We start from the raw sequence: 17,541 nt of genomic DNA, 5'->3' as shown, positions 1-17,541 counted from the left end.
GTCTCATCTGGGGTCTTCCTCTCCTTACTGTCCCTCCACCCTTCCAGGCATGATGTCTCTCTCCAAGGACTGGCCCCTCCTGGCAACATGCCCAAAGTATGTGAGATGGAGCTTCAAAACCCTCGGCTCCAGGGAGCAGCTTTGTTTCACCCTCTCCAGGACAGAGCTGTAGGTTCTTTTGGCTGTTCATGGTATGTTCAACACTTTTGTCCAGCACCACAACTCAAAGGCATCAATTCTTCTTCTATCATCCTTAGTCATTATCCAGATCTCTGATGCATAGCAAATAATAGTGAAGACCAGGGCCTGCATAGGGTGCACCTTAGTCTCCAAAAAAAAGCAAAGTATTGTTATGAAATGTGCAAGGAGCTGGGTTCAGAAAATCAAAAGGGATGAACTTGTTCAACGTTTCATAAGCTGGAGGAACAGAAGAACAAATTCAAAGCTCAAGTTGTGTAATGTAACGATGCAGAGGGTAGAATGCTGAATGATCCAGGTAGCATCAAAACAGATGGAAGGAGTATACAGAGTCACTATACCAAAAAGAATTGGCTGATGCAGAAGAATTTCAAGAAACAACACATGACTAAGAGGCAATGGTAATGGAGGAGGAATTTCAAACTGCTCTGAAGGAATTGGCAAAATCAAGTCCCCAGGAATTGATGGAATACCAATTGATATATCTGAACAAACAGATGCAGCCTTGGATGTGCTCACCAGCTTGTGCCAAGAAATTAGGAGGAGACAGACCGACTGACTGAGTGGAGGCAAGGGAGGAGAGCAAGATGGTGTAGTCACAGGGACCAAGAGGAAAGTCTGCTTTTCCTACAATGGGGATGATGGAAATTACTATCATGGACAAGGTCACTCGATGAACCCGACCGAATCTGTATGACTCCCAACTTGATGCTTAACTAGGATCTTTACCAAAACATGGACATTTATCACCCTCACGAAGCCGATGCTGAGGAGATGGCCGATCCCACAGTACCAAGCACCTACACTAAAGTCTAGCGTTCCATCCACCCAGAAAGCATGCCTGAGCATAGCAAGCAGATGCAGAGATACAGGGATGCTGGGGACTGCCCGGTGCTCGATGGCCTGTTGGAGTTCTGTCAGTTGTCTGCTGGTGGCTCTGTTGCAAGTGCTGTGAACTTATTAACAGCATGCGGACACCACTGTGCTTCAGGCTAGGGACCTGCACCAGGCAGAGAAGTCCAAAGCAAGAACCTTCTGTTACGTCACTGATAACATCTTGGCCACCCTGGAACAGCTCAAGTATCAGCAGATGGAGGGTGCTGTATATTGACGTTGATATTCACCATGGCGATGGAATGGAAGAGGCCTTCTATACCGCAGACCGGCCACGACAGTGTCCTTTCAAAAGTGTGGAGAGGACTTCCCAGGAACAGGGGACGTACGGGATCTTGGCTCCAGCAAAGGCAAGTTAACTTCCTGCTCTGAGATTGGATTGATGATGCCGCCATTCTCAGGCCGGGAGATGTTCCAACCTAGTGCAGTCACCTTACAGCATGGCTCCGACTCTGTGCGTGGGGATCAATTAGGTTGTTTGAATCTGACCATCGAAGGACATGCCAAGTGTGTGGAGTCTGTGAGGAATTTCACTGTGCCAGTGCTGAGACTGGGAGGCAGAGGCTGTACCTTTCGTAATGTGGTCTGGTGCTGGACATACAGAGCTGCTGGGGCCCTGAGCACAGCTATCCTGAACGAGCTTGCCTACAAGGACCACCTTGAGTGCTCTGGGACAGATTTTAAACTTCACGTCAGTCCTTCCAATACGACCAACCAGAACCCTAATGAGCACTTGGGGAAGATCAAACAGAGACTGCATGAGAACCTGAGAATGCCTGCTGCCTCATCGACCTGGGGTTCAAATGCAGGCCAGTGCCGAGGCCCCATCCTGGGGAAAGGGGTGACGAGGCTGCAGAAGGCTGGTGAGCACATCTCGATCTGACCCTGACAAATACCTCACCTGTGAAGGGTCCTCTGATGAAGAGGGAGAGGGCTACAAGAGCTCTTCTCACTTCAAAAGAGCCAAGAGAATCAAAACAGAGGATGAAAAAGAGAATGACCCAGACGAGAAGAAAGAAATCACAGAAGAGGAGAAAACCGAGGAGGAGAAGCAGCCCGGGAAGGAGGAGAAGCCTGAGGTGGAGAAGTGTGAGGTCCGCGGGGCGAGGAAGAGGCCAAGTCATTGGAGCAGACCTCACCAACTCTGGCTTCTTGCAAAGTTCCCCGCATTTCTCCCCAACCCCCCAGGAATTTATATTTTCTAATTATCTGTGTATTTATGTAAAAGTGCACCCTCAAGTGCAGAGCAGAGTGCCTGCTTGCTCTTCACCAAGGTCCCTCTATAAAGGTGCATCCTAGGATGGGGAGCTGGGCCCTCAGGGACCCGTAGTTCTCTTCAGGCACCTTAAGGTATTAACCACTGTAGACTGGATGCTTTTTCGTACCTCCCACTGCTGCAGCCTAACCCCACGTGAGCCAAAGGAACCCTCACTGCCTGCCCCCATCCACCCCCAGTTCTCTAGGTGGAGTCTGATAGTCTAGGTTTCCTTTTGTCGGATACTATTTTGGGAATCTTTGTAATAAAATGGTTGCCGTTGTTGTTATGTGCCGTCAAGTCACTTGCGACTCATAGCGACCCTATGTATAAGAGCCCTAAACGCTGCTCTATCCTGTGCCAACCTCGCCGTCTCAAACACCTCAGTCTCAGTTGCCATGTCTGATAGTCCAAGTGGTAGTCTAAGTGTGCTCTATTGTACACAGGGTTTTCAAAGGCCTACCATTTCGGAAGTGGATAGCCAATCCTTTTTCCTAGTCTGTCTCAATTTTTTAAAATATATATAATAGTATCTGACAGACATTTCTATAAACAAAAAACAAACAAACAAATATGGAGGATGACCACGTGGCCCACAAACTGGAAGAGGTCCACGTTTATCCCCATCCCAAAAGAGGTAACCCACCAGACTGTGGAAATTATCAAACAATATCACTAATATCACATGCAAGCAATGCCCTGCTGAAGATGATATAAAAAAACAAAACAACTAAACACGACTGGACTAGCACACCACCAGAGAACTGCCAGATGGACAGCCTGGGCTTAGAAGAGGTCATGGCACTAGGGACATCAAAGCCAATGTTAGATGAATCTTGGCTGAAAGCAGACAGCACCAGAGGAATGTCTATGTTATAAACTCCATCGTCATGGGGGGAAAATGTTTAAAAGCAGAGTTGTTTGCTCTGCTAGTTTCAAACGTGCTGATGTTGTTTACAATGGCACCTGTTGTTGTTAGTTGCAATCACACCAACTCTAAGCCTTGACAGCCTCTGGGCCCTCGGCAGAACTGCTCCGGAGTGTTCTCTACCTGTACTTTCCACGAGAGCAGAGGGCCAGCTTCCTCCGCAGGACTACTGATGAAGTCTGAACCTCCAATCTTTAGGTTAAAAATCAAACACGGAACAAATGATCATTTCAATAACTCACTATCATTGCCTGGCAACTGACTCATAGCTGACCTTCCAGAAGGCTTTCAGATGCTGAGGCATCTGAGGTGGACAGTGAACAAGGATGGCGGAAGAACTGATGCCTTTGAGCTGTGGTGTTGGAGACGAGCACTGAACATCCCATGGGCGGCCAAGAGAACAGACAGATATGTCTTGGAGAGGGTGCAGCTGGAGTGCTCTTTGGAAGCAGGAATGATGAGGCTTAATCTCACATACTTTGGACATGTCACTAGAAGTTGCTATTCTTTGGAGAGGGACATGATGCTGGGAAGGGTGGAGGGCCAGCAAAGGAGAGGGAGACCTTCAACCAGGTGGATTGACATGGTGACTGCCACATGGGCTCTTGTGTGTCAGGAAGAATGGCACAGGATAGAACAGTTCAGATCTTTTTTTTCTCTCCCCTCATGCAATACATACTTGGTTTTTTAAATAATTATGACAAATAGCAAAAAGAATTAAGGAATGTTGTACTTGTGATACATATGAAATATCAGCATTTGGAGTTGTACATAATTAAAGAAATATCTCAAATACTTTCAAAATACTGTAGTAGCCAATACATAAGAGGCATGCCTTAGGTGGATATAGGAATGCAGTTTAGAAAAGAAAATCACACGGAAACGATTCAATTTTTTTAAAATCACTAAGCAAGAAAAGCAACATTGAACTTCACATACCGACTTTACACAATTTTTATATAGTACCTTGACTTCAATCCAAGAGAAAAAGTTAAGACTCCCCTCCTTTATTTTTGGAAAAACAACTGCATGGCAAACCTGGATGACTTCCCCCACCCCCACCCCACCCCCCGGGCTTTACCTGGTTCAGATCTTTTGTGCTTATGGTAGTTTTGGGTAGTGCTCAATTCCACAGCACCTAACAAAAAGAAATTGCTTGGGTGGAGATTACCCACTTTTGTTCTGCAGAGTAACTGGTGGATTCAAATTATCTGCCTTTAAGTTGGCAGCTCAACCCTTCCCCCCGCCCCCAGGCCACTGTGCTCCCTGACTGTTTAAGGAGATGTGTTATTGTACTGGGGTTTGGGTGCTATCAAGTGAATTATGACTCACATTCTAGGAACAGACCTGAACTTCACCTGATCCTGCTCTACCCGTCTACCTCTGTCAGGCTCAAGTCCGCTGTAGTTGGCATTTTGTCCATCCTTCGTGTGGAACATCTTCCTCTCCTCCACTGACCCCATCACCTTCCCATCACGCTGTCCCTCAAAGGTCTGGCTCCTCCTAAGACGCCCATAGTGAGACAACCTTTCCCAGCCTGGCCTCTAACGAGCACTCTGGTTATACTTTCTTCAAGATAGATTTGTTTGTTCTTTTTACAGTCCATGGGATGTTCAGTCTCGTTTTCCATACCACAATTCAAAGGTATTAATTCGTTAATTCATTAATTCTTCTTCTGTTTTCCTTATTCATTCATCAATTCTCAGATGCATAGAAATCAACTGAAAAGACCAAAGCTTGGATCAGGTGCACCTTAACTTTTTTTTTTTTTAATTTAGGTTGTTTATTTTTCATTTCAATGAACATCTACAGAGATTTTGGGATTCCATTCATTCATTGTTGCACCCTTCTCCCCGCACAAACCCCTCCCCCCTCCCCCCCTTAACTTTTAAACTGACATCTTTGCTCTCTAGCACATTGGAGAAGTCCTTCACAGCAGATTTTCCCCAATATATATTTTGGTTTCTTTGCTGCTGGTACCAAGATTGTTGCTTGTTAATCCAAGTAAAATGAAATCTTTCACAAATTCCATCTTTTCTTCATCTCCCTTGCTGTTGCCTTTTGGTCCAGTGGTGAGGATTTTTGTTTTCATGATGCTAAGAGGTAATCCACACTGAAAGTTGTGTGATTCTCTGCAGTAAGTACATCCAGTCTTCACTTTCTGTAAGCAGGGTTGTGTCATCTGCATAACACAGATTATTTGCGAGCCTCGCTCCAATCCCAGGCCACATTCTTCTTCATGTAGTACATCCTGAATAATTTTCTCAGCATAAAGATTGAATAGGTATGAAGAAAGAGTACAACTCTGATGGACACATTTCTTGGCTTGAACTAATACAGTGTTCCCTTGTTTCCTTCAGACAACTACTTTTGCTCTTTTCATATGTTTCACACGAACACAATTAAGTGCTCTGAGATCCCATTCCTTTCCATGTTCGGCATAAGTCATTATAATCCACACTATTAAACTTCTTTGCATTAAAATACAAGTAAACATATTTCTGGTATTCTCTTCTTTCAGCCAAGTTACATCTGACATCAGCAATAATATCTGTCATGCCATGGCCTCTTGTGAGTCTAGCTTGAATTTCTGGCAGTTCCCAGTTGATATATCACTCCAGCCATTTCCAGCAAGATTTTACTTGCATGACATATCAGTTATATTATTAAAAAGATCCAATCTGATTCTTAGGACAGAAAATAATCCCTTCCCCAAATAAATACGATTCTATCCTTTAGGGTGCAGGCTGAGTATACAGCTCTGTTCATGATTTAATATCTGTGCCAGCTCCCTCTCAGACTCGCCAGATGATTTGGGGGTCCCTGGCCCAGAGTCTGCCAGTTTTGGGGAGTGCCAGAATTGTAAAATGCCGAGATTTTTAGCCACACCTGTAGGCTGAGGGCTGAGGACTGGTGTGTTGTGAATCTCGGTTCTACCTGGACCTTAGCAGGGTCTCTCGTGTCTTGAGGGGGGCCACATAGGAAATGCTCGGGGTTCTGATGGCTTTCTTTCCGTCCCAAGTGGGTGTCAGCAGAGGGGACTTGCTAGATGAATGGGGGGGTCTCTGGCTCAGAGTCTGCCAGTATTTGGGTGTGCTGGAATTGAAAATACTGGAGGGCCCTTGGGCCCGTTTTTAATTGGCTTTGGTCAAACATTCTTCTAGGCTATATAGCCCTGGTCTGTCCACTTACTGTATAAAGGTAACTCATGGTTGCTGTGAAGCTGAACACTGTGACACTGATGTGTCAAATGTAATAATGGTTACCCATGGTGGACAGTGTTCGGTGGAGCGTCCTGATTAAAACAAGCTTGGAAGCTGGAGTGGCGTCCACTTCTGAAATAGCTTACCTCTGGAAACCCTATGAACCTGGAGAAATGATGAACATTATACAACTGTTCAGGTCTTTTGTTTATAGGGTCTCTATGAGTTGCCTATGACTCGACAAAACTTAACAGCAACAACAGCTCCCTTTCAAGGCTGTAGTGGGGTAATCAGTGCTGAGGACGGTCCTCTGAGCTGTGGTAGACTGTACTGTGGACTGTCCCTCTCGAGGCTGTAGTGGGGTCACTTGGGCTGCTCCCTCGCAGTGGTTGCTGTGGTTGGCACTGGGAGTTAGTTCTGGGAATATTCAGAAGACATGAATCTGAATCCCTGTATCTTCTCTTCTCCAAGAGGATGATAAACTTTGAAAATAGTGAAGAAAGTACCTTGTCTCCTTCTTCTGGCCCTGGTCTCCCATCTTCTGTCCGTGGGCACAGCCAGGCCAGCGTGACTGGGAAGCATGATGGAGAAGTCGGAGGAGGGCTCTTGGGAGGGGGTGGTGGTGGTAAAGGGGTGCGTGCTCAGCGCAGGGTCTAGCAGCCACGTGCAGTGTCATACCTACTTAATCTGTCGTCAGGTGCTCTTCACTCACAACACAGCACGACCCAACCCTGCCTGCTCCTGCCCCAGCCTCAGAATCACTGCCACGCTGTGGCCCACCACTCAGTGAGTGTCAGCCCGTCTCACTGAGGACCTGCATCTTTCTCTCTGATCTTCTACTCTATCCAACATGATGTGCTTCTCTAAGGACTGATTCCTCCTGATAGCATGTTCAAAGTAGGTGAGACTTAGAATTTTGAACATTCAGAACAATTTCTGTATCATTGCGTGAGACCTACTAGCTCACAATCTAAAGGGTGGGTGTGTGTGTGTGTGTGTGTGTGTGTGTGTGTGTGTGTGTGTGTTTAAGCAGAGGGTCAGAAAAAAATCCTAAAACTCCTCTGTGTGTCTTGGAAAAGGTGCAGCCATGGTGCCCCTTGGAAGCAATGGTGATAAGGCTTCACCTTCCATACTTTGGACATGTTGCTGGGTGAGTCTATTCATTGGAAAGAGACATCATATTTGGTAAGTTAGAGAGGCAGCAAAAGAGAGAAAGACCCTCCACTATGTGGACTGATACAGGTACTGCGGAAATGGGCTCAGGTGCGTTAGAAATTATAAAGATGGCACAGTATAGGACAGTTCAGATCTGTTGTTCGTAGGGTCACTATGAGTTGTACTTGACTCAACAGCACCTAACAACAACAACTGTGTGGTGGACCAGTACAGTAGCCGCAGCAGAGAGCGCAACAGCTAAACATTTCACACTAGATAAACAAGGTCAACATGATCTGAACAGCGTCCGTGATGACTAATAACAGTGTGTGAAAAAGGAAGGGGAAATGGACCGATTACTCAAAGGCAGTCTAATTGCCTATGTAGAACGCACAATATAATATACAACAATTACTAAAATTATTATGGATTTAATCAGGCACTGGATATAAGATCAATGAACATAAAGATACAACTCAAGTTCTATAAATATGGCATCAATAAAAATGTCAGACATGCGCGAGGAGAGCTGGCCTGTCTAGTTGACACACACAGAGGTAAGCTCTTGGCTGCTATCAGAAAAGTCGGATGTTCTTGTCCACCCAGAAGGTCCTGGGAAGAACAGCTTGGAGACTTGCTTTCAGAAAATCAGCTATTGAAAACCATTGTCCATGACTTTCCTCGGATGTGTAAGAGGTGGCCATGGCCCACAGCTCTCCCCAGATGTGTAAGAGGTGGCCATGGCCCACAGATCTCCCCAGATGTGTAAAAGGAAGCCAAGGATAAGAGTTCACTTAACAGCCATGGAAAGAAGCATGAAACTTAACAAAACATGTGTAAAACCTTCACTTTAGAGTGAGCGATTTCAAAGGCTCCATTTGAGGAAGGTCCCAGGCCTTCCATTGCTGCCCCTGAGCTCCCAATACCCAAAGCAAACTCATTAGCACTGGATCCTGTGACCCCACAAGCCAGCCATGAAATCTAGGACAGCACCACAGCGTTGCCAGGGCTCTAAATCTTCCTGCGAAATAAGTGAGCTCTTGTGACCCAGCGGTAAGAAATAGTGTTGCCAACCTAAAAGCCCAACGTTCGAATCCGCCAGGCATTTCCTGGGACAATGATGGGCAGTCTCTTCCCATAAGATTGTTGTTAGTGATTATTGTCAAGTTGAGCATGACCCATAGCGACCCCATGAACAAAAGGCCTGAAGTCTTTCTAGAACTATCGTCGTTTCTCAAACGTCATAGAGTTTCCCAAGGCATGTTGCTTAGGAAATGGGTGCCACTCCTGCTTCCAAATTCCACAAGACTACAGCCTCTGAAAGCCCTCCAGAGGGTCAGTTGTGGGTTGCTTCTGACTTGATGGCACACACAGCAGCAGTGACAAAAGCCGAGCCTTTCAGACAAGCGTGTACTATTGAGTGCTCTGTGCCACCATGCCCAGCCCCGCCCCAGCCCGCGTCTCAGTGCTTCACGGTAAATCTAGGATGGGAGTCTGGGGCGCACGCCACACGGAGGAGGCTGATCCGATGAGTCATCTTTGCTATGACTGAGTTCAATTTAGCGAGTAATTAGTTTCTTCCATCCGTCTCTCTTTAATTAGTTCGTGAGTCTTCCACATCGGACTGTGAACTCCTGGAAAGGAGTTATGCTTCCCACTATGTCCCAGACACCTCTTTTTAAAATTTTTTTTTATTTTATACTGGTTTGTTCACAAAGTTCGTATACATTGTTTTTCACACTGAATCTTTCCCATTTTTTTACCCACCCCTTCTTCACCCATCCAACTGAGTGACCCTCTGATTCCCCTCAGTCCATCCTCACCCCCTGCTCTCCTCCTCCCCACCTGGATCCTCATACATGTTTTATTAGTTATATTTCTATTTCTTAAACAGTATTTGTCCTTATGGGATTGAGTTAGTTCACTTACCCTAGTGCTAACAGCAAGCAGCATTGTTCACCATTGCAAGAACATGGAAACACCTCAAAAGTCTAACCACAACAGCATGGATTGAGAAATTGTGGTACATTTACACGATGGAATACCACAGAACACACAGGAGCAATGAACTATCATCTAACTTGGGAGGGACCAGCATTATTCCAGACACCGCTCAACTCAGGGCCAGGTGCCACCGTGCCCAGAGGTGTCCAGAACAGGAGCAGACTCCATCACAGCCTCCCACTCTGTGGCAGTGGAACCTCAGGTCAGCACGTCAGTGTAACAAGGGGCTTACCCACACTGACGATGGTGACAGTGCAGGGCCTTGCCTCACAACCCAAGGGTGACCAGGGACAGAGGCAGTGCTTGGGACCCATGGGACCTGGCAGGTTGACGGGACACTCTGTTTTCATACCCTGGTCTCTTGCTCCCCAGAGTGAAGTTCACGCCCCAGCGGGAGTAGCAGCTCACAGCCTGGCTCTCTCTGACCAGTGGCCTCCCTTTCACAGGCCACAGAACGGCATATTGAGTGGCCTCGTGTCATTCTCATGTTGGACAGTATGCTTGAGTCCATGGTCATGTCCACTGGGCCAATCCATCCCACTGGGAATGAACTTCATTTCTCTCACCCTTTAGTCCAGCTGTTGTGATGTAGCCTGTTGGTGAATGCAGGGTCTTGGTCTTAGCCGGTCCCACTCACCCAGCCTCCATGTGGTAGCCACTCCTGCAGGCGACCCACATGCTCCTGAGGGTTTGAGGACCCACGGCCTCGGCTGGAAGTGCACTGAGATGCTGCCCAGAATGTCCAAGGCATTTATTCAGGGGAAGAATACGGGTCCTTCCCTGTGAGGTGCTGGTCTGGGAAGGGCCGTGAGCTGTGCCGTCCACCAGCATCTACGGGCTCTTGACTTGGAAACCAGGTGGATTCAGAGCCCTGGACCTGGCAGAGAAACTCTCCTGCTAGGAATGAGGACTGCTGGGTGGAGAAGGCTGCTGGATAGGGAGCTTTTCTGAAAGACACGAACCTGCAGTCCTGTCCACCTGCGAGGGCTGAGGGGACCCCAGTGTGCCAATGGTCGCAGGGGTCACTAGCACGTGACTCAGCTTTAGGACGGCTGCTAGGAGGGTTTCTTTTCCCATTTCTTCTAAGAACATAACACCCCTTCCCCAGGTGGTCCCTTTGTTGTCTCTGAGCATCAGGACAGAATTGAACTCTGGCTGTAGCGGGGAAGGCGGCTGACTGTAAAATGCTCATCTTGGCAGAGCTGGGCCAGCTGCTGAGGCCACAGGCGGTACAAGTGCAGGTCTGGGACTGGCCTCCTAGTTGCTAGTGTCTCATTTGGATTCAATCATGCTCTTTGAACCTTCGATGACATGATGTTTCCTCAGTAACTACAATGTCCCTTGTGACAGGGACAGCAGGGCGGGAACAGACCCTCAGAATGTGTGAACACACCTCTGCTGGTCAGCGTCTCGTGGTCACCTGAGAGGCTAGTCCTGGCCCTGATGGAGAGGATGTGCCCAGCTGAGGATGACTTCACTCTGGGGGCACCAGGTGCTAACCAGCTCCCAGGCACTGCCAAACACACACAGGAGATCGATGCGACCCGTCTCTCAGCATCCCTTGCCTCCCATGCTGCCTCCCGCTGGTCCCGGCTTCTTAAACTCCTGGGATCAATACTCACATCTCCTTGAGCTAACTCCTCTTGTGTACTCTCAAAATCCCATCAGTGGTCAAATTCAAACAGCTGTTTCCTCCAGAAAAGTCTCAGTCCTTCTTGTTGTTAAGTGTCATCGAGCAGAGTTCAACAGCTAGTGACCCAATGACCACAGACCTGGACCCTGTCCTCTCTGCCCTCTGGCAGCCTCACAACCTCTAACACACTCAAGCCCACTGCTGCAAGCCCTCCACCTTTCCAAGCATCATCCTTCTCTCTTAGCATCGTCCCCAAAGTATGTGAGATGAAGCTTACTGTTTTGCGTCCAAGGAGCACTCTGGCTGCACCTTCTATTCCAACTCATAAACCAAAGAGAACTGGACAATGTTGGCCTGGTTGTGGCCCCAGAGACCCTTGTAGCACAGGGGAGACAATGGAGCACGGCAGGACCTGACCCGGAAGGGTTCCAAGCACGCCTTTGCTCGTGCACACAGCTTCCTCTTTCTCCTCTGGACCCGGAGCTAGTGAATTAAAATGGAAACCCTCGTTAGTGCCGCGGTGTCCACTCCACTCTCTGGGCCGCTTTGGATTTCCACCAAGTGGGGCCCACGGCCAGGCTGTAGGTAGAGCAGAACCGCGCACCAGGTGGCCAGGCTGGCACCGCTATGGCTCTCTTCTCTCTCCCACAAAGCAGCTGGAAGGTTCGAACTGTCAACCTTTCCTCTACCAGCTGGGTACTTAACCCCTGGGCTCTTTTGTCAACCTGCAGATATTTAAAGTTCAACAAAGTCCAGGAGCTGGCATGCAGCATATCTGCAATCTAGACAGAGTTCTGGAGTAAATAAGTCCCGCTTTCCAACCTCGTTAATTAAAACCTCCAGAATTCCCCATTGGTCATCACGTAGAGGCAGCCTTCCCTGGGTGCTGAGAGGGGAAGCTTTTCAAAGACACGGGATGACTTGGCAGAGAGGATAAAGGGAGCCGAGTTGCTGAGGGAGAACCAAGGCTTTAACATCATTTTCTAGAACAAAGGAGGACAGGCGATTACAGAGATCCTTATCTAATCACTGTGGCAGCAGCCCGGCAGGACCCGCCTGATAATGGGCGGCTTTTCATTCTTCGCATCCCTTGCTCACAGGGAATGAGTCTGCCTTTCTGGAATAATGGTCCATAATTGAGATCTCCCACTGAAGCCCAGGCTTCTCCCTGGCGCCTTCTCCCACCACGTGTCCTCACTGCTCGGTGCTTCCCACGCCGGTGGACTGCAGAGGGCGGTCAGCAGGAAGGCAGGGGGCGCAGAGCCTCTTCCAGTCCAACTTGATGCCGCCGTTTCTAGACGGTGGGAGGAGAATTCCTACATTCTTCTCCCTCCACACAGGAAATCCTGGAGATCCCAGATGTCAGCTGTTTAGGGAGGGGAAGAATGTCCGGGTCCCCCTAGGCTAACTCAGCTCCCCTTAGAGTGTTGTCCGCTGTACGGCTGGAACCCCTTACGATGGCCCTCAGTCCCTCTTCAAGACTCAACCTAAACTTACCTCGAAGACTCAATTTCTGGCCAAGCAATAGGCCCATGAAGTAATCATTAAACCAGGGAGACAGGCAATCCTTAGATCAACCACACAGGCGTGAAAAGGCAGCATGTGTTCATGTACAAGTGCAAAAGGCAGGAAGGGGAGGAAAGAAGGAGAAATGGAAACAGGACATCCAGGAAGGGACCAGAAAGAGTGCTGTTATGCTGTGGGGCTTGCAACCATGGGCCAGAAACAAAATGTGTACAAATCATGGAATGTTGTTGTTATATGCCATCGAGTCGCTTGCAACTCATAACGACCCTATGTACAACAGCCCTAAACTCTGCTCCTGTGCCAATCTTATTGTCTCTGACACACCTACCCCCATTACCCGAGTCACTGAATCAATCTACCTCATAGAGGGCCTTCCCCTCCTGCGCTGTCCCTCCACCCTCCCAAGCATGATGTCCTTCTCCAAGGACCGGTCTCTCCTTACAACATGCCCAAAGAATGTCAGACGAAGACTCAGAATCCTTGCCTCCAAGGAGCTGCCTGGTTTAACCCTCTCCAGGAAGAATCTGTTTGTTTTCCTATCAGTCCATGGTACCCTCAACATTCTTCTCCAGCACCACAGCTCAAAGGCATCAGTTCTCCTTCTGTCCTCCCTAGTCATTGTCCAGCTCTCTGACTCCCTGTGCTGCAGGGAGCAGTGCTGTGCACCCAGGTGTAGCGGTATGCTCCCGGGAGTTTGGTCTAGGGGAGAGAAGCCACGCTGCTGTCTCAGTGGCCGAACCCACCAGCTATTCCTGGGAGAGGTTGAGCAGTCTCCTCCTCTGGGATTTACTGCCTCTGAAAACCCAGCAGAGAAGGGTCAGCTATGAGTTGATTCTGATTCAGTGGCACACAACAACAACATGGTGACGTGCTAGGAAGTTTACAGAGAAATGCACACCCTAGAACTGACCAGTGAGGGAACAATCTTATGTGCCTCTAAAATGTTTGTGTCTTTCTTGGTCCTAACATGTGTTAGTCTAGGACCCTCCATTAACTCTTCTTCTGTCAAAGCAAGTGGATTATCAAGAAGCAATTATGCATGTCGAAGGAAAAGGGGAGACAACAGAGGCACGGTCACAGGACACTCAGGTGTTTCAAGCAGAAAGGAATTGAATGTAACACTGTCCTAAGGCTGAGGGTCCCGGCCAGGAACCTGTGCTGGAAGGTGCACCCCCCCCGCCCCCCAGCTTCCCTGAGAGGCCACCAGAAAGAGCCTCAGGAAAACAATTTCTTCTCTCCCTGCTTCCCAAAGGTGGGGCAAGGGGACCTAATTGGTAAAATGATGCTTCTTCTTTTCCATGGTGAGAGGGAAGTTGAGAACGTTGACCCAGTGTTGTCCCCGTGCTCACGGCTGACCACAGGCACAGGAGGGGGGGCCATATCCCCACGTGTGATCCCGGTCCTGAGAGGCAGCAGTGTCTCCCCATTACAGCTCAGAGGAGCGGGGGTTCCATCAGAGGCTGAGACCCCATCTGTGTCCCCTTCCCATTCTCTCTCCCTCATTTGCCAATGAAAGGCTCATTGTCATGATTTAGTAACTAAATGAAGACCTGGGACCAATTTTCCCTGTGAAATCCCAAGCCTTCCTTACAGTGACGCATTAGAATCAGCCAAGGCTGGCCTGGGAGAGGAGGCCGCATGGACTTTGCACCTACACAAATTCAGATTCACTGTCTCTGTCCATTGACAAGGGAACTTCACACACACACACCCTGGCCCCAGTGGCAGGACTGTTGTTACTGGGCGGTGTGCATGTTTTGATCTGTCAACATTGTCCCCTTACCAGAGCCACACAGCTCTCTGAGAAAGACTATCAGGAGTGCTCCCCAGAAAAGCACCACTGGACTGAGTCCATGGCCCAAGTGTCACAGCACCAGCAGAAGGCAGCCCTGCTGGCACCACCTGGCGCTCCACCTGACTTGGGCTCAGTCCACACCAGCACCTGGCACTACACCTGACCAGGGCTCCAGCCTGAACCACATGGCGCTCCACCTGACCAGGGCTCAGCCCATGCCAGCACCTGGGCTCCTCACTTTGAACCACACAGGTGAGGCTCTGGTGTCTCTGCCAGTGTGGGCTAAGCTGAGACACCTTTGGTGTCAAGTGAACCACCTCCTGCAGCCTGGGGAGCCCTGCCGATTCTGAAGCCTGGTGCACAAAGCCATTCAATTTATCAAACATGACTTCACATAGGAAACAGTCCTGCACAGGAACAAATGCATCAGTGCTGGGATGTGGTGGGGGGCATGGAGTTGCCTGGATTCACAGGGATGTCCTGTGTCAGAGGAGAACTGCCTCACAGGGTGGGAAATGGTTCAGGAACGTGCATATGAGTCTTACCTTCCACTGTATCCACAGGGAGAGTTTAGAATGAGTGGAAGTCCAAAATATCTTTAAATGTTCATTAAAATTAATAAAAAAATTAAAAGGACAGTAGGGGGAGAAAAGAAAAAATGTACGGGGCCTTTGAAGTATATTCCACATATATTCTTCTAAGTGGTATAGCACTGCTCTGTCCACTTGCTGTACAGAGGTAACTCGTGGTTGCTCACACTGATGTGTCAAATGTGATAATGGTCACCCATGGTGGACAGTGTTTGGTGGAACTCCCCAATTAAAACAGCCTGGAAGCAGGAGTAGCATCTACTTCTGAAATAGCTTACCCCTGGAAACCCTAAGAACTTGGAGAAACAATAAAAGTTACACAAATGTTCAGGTCTTTCGTTCATAGGGTTGCTGTGAGTTGTCTATGACTCGATGGCACTTAACAACAACTATCTATCTATCATCTATCTATCTATCTATCTATGTCAGCATAGATGATACTGATAATAGTCATAGATATAGACAATACAGATAGGGATGTTTAGCTCTAGACAGAGATACAGATATCAGACACAGATACAGTTGCATAGATAGAGAAACAGTTGCAGGCATTGCTGCTCTGAGATGCTGCAGGAGCCAGTGTAGACCAACACATCCCAAAGGTTGTGATCCTCACAAACGCAGAGTGCCTTCTTCCTCGTGACTGTGGGTTTATTCCCCCCAAACTTTCAGTTAGCAGCTAGTGTTTAATCCACTGCACCACCTGGGCTCCTGACCTGGGGCCCCGGCAGGGGAAGCCTGTGACTGTCCGCACTTCCTCTCCAAGCTGCAGTCCTGGAGTTAGCCCTGACACGTGCCCACTCTACATCGCAAAACCCTCACCAGGTGGACATTTGTGAGCCGACGGTTTTCAATGTCTCATTCAGGAAGGAGATCACCAGGCCTCTCTTCCTCATCTGTCCAAGTCTGGGAGCTCTGTTAAAAGCTGGTCAGCCTCAGAGCAGCAGAAAAGCCTCCAGTGACAGATGTGTGGTGGTGGCTGTGCGTGAGGGACACTGGCTGGGGACCGAACCCAGCAGGAAAGGCGAGCAACCTGCCACTGAGCCACCACTGTCCCCACGTGGCATTTGCACACCATCTTTTTAATTTTATTTTTGTGACTTCAGTGGAAGTGTAGAAAGCACACTAGCGTTTCAGTGACTCATTCTTACACATTTTGTTCCGTAATGTTAATGACAATACCCACCACACTATTTGATCATCTAGTCATTCCACATTTCCTTCCCCTTTACTCATCATGAAAGAGTTTAGTATGACTAACAGGGAGAAGAATGGGAATCCCAAAACAGTTAATTGTGCTTATTCAAAACCTCTACTAGACCAAGAGGCTGTTGTGCAAACAGATGACGGAATCACTGCAGGCTGAAAATCAAGAAAGGTGTGTGTTAAGGTTATAGCCTGTCTCTATACCTGTTCACTCTGCATGCTGAACAAATTACTCGAGAAGCTGGACTCTATGAAGAACATGGCATCAGGATTGGAAGAAAAGTCATCACTAACCTGTGTTATGCAGATGCTACAGCCTTGCTAGCTAAAACTAAGCAGACTTGAAATGCTTGCTGCAGGAAATAAAAAAATACAGCCTTCAACATGGATTGCATCTCAACATCAAGAAAACAAAAAATCTCACCGCTAGAGAATATAATAATTCCCCCCAGTAGAGAGCAGAATGATAGAAGGCAGGAAGATTGAAACTGTCGACATCTTCATCTGACTTGGAGCCTCAATCAGTACACTTGATAGTAACAGTCAGCAAATCAGGAGGCATATTTCACTTGGGAGAGTTAGCAGTCAGGGAGCTCTCCAAACCATTGAGAAGCAACAATGTTAGTTTGACATCTAAGGTGTGCCCAGCTCAGGCAATAGTCTTTTCAGTCACTTCTTGTGCTGCTGAGAGCTGGACAATGAATAAGAGTGACAGAAGAGTGATGCCTTTGAGTTCTGGGACTGGAGAAGAATGCTGAGTCACATAGACGGCCGAGACAACCACTACGTACGCCTGGGAGAGAGCACAGCCAGAGTGCTCCTGAGAGGCGCCGGTGGTGAAGCTTCACCTCCATTACTCTGGGCATGTTGTTCGGAGGGGCTGTTCCTTGGGAAGGGACATCATGCTTGGAAAAGTGGAGGGTCAGTTAAAGAGAGGAAGACCCTCAATGAGAAGGATTGCCACTGTGGCTTCAGCAGTGAGATCCAGCCTATTTGAGACGATGAGGACGGCACAGGACAGGACAGGGTTCAGCCCTGTTACACATGAAGTTTCCATGAATCGTACTCAATCGAACGGTACTCAACAACAACAAACCAAGGCATAAAAAGACGATCAACTCTAACAAAAATGCACGACCAGGAGAGGACAAAC

General features: G+C 48.2%; 1 pseudogene; it reads left to right on the top strand.

The window, feature by feature from the left end:
• LOC102853189 overlaps positions 1-3,458 on the top strand; it is a 15,391-nt pseudogene extending 11,933 nt beyond the window's left edge.
• The last annotated feature ends 14,083 nt before the right edge of the window (positions 3,459-17,541 follow it).

Source organism: Elephantulus edwardii, unplaced genomic scaffold (genome assembly GCF_000299155.1).
Source record: "Elephantulus edwardii isolate Elephantulus edwardi_28Jun2011 unplaced genomic scaffold, EleEdw1.0 scaffold00064, whole genome shotgun sequence".
NCBI lineage: Eukaryota > Metazoa > Chordata > Mammalia > Macroscelidea > Macroscelididae > Elephantulus > Elephantulus edwardii.
This window is presented reverse-complemented; position numbering and strand designations above follow the sequence as displayed.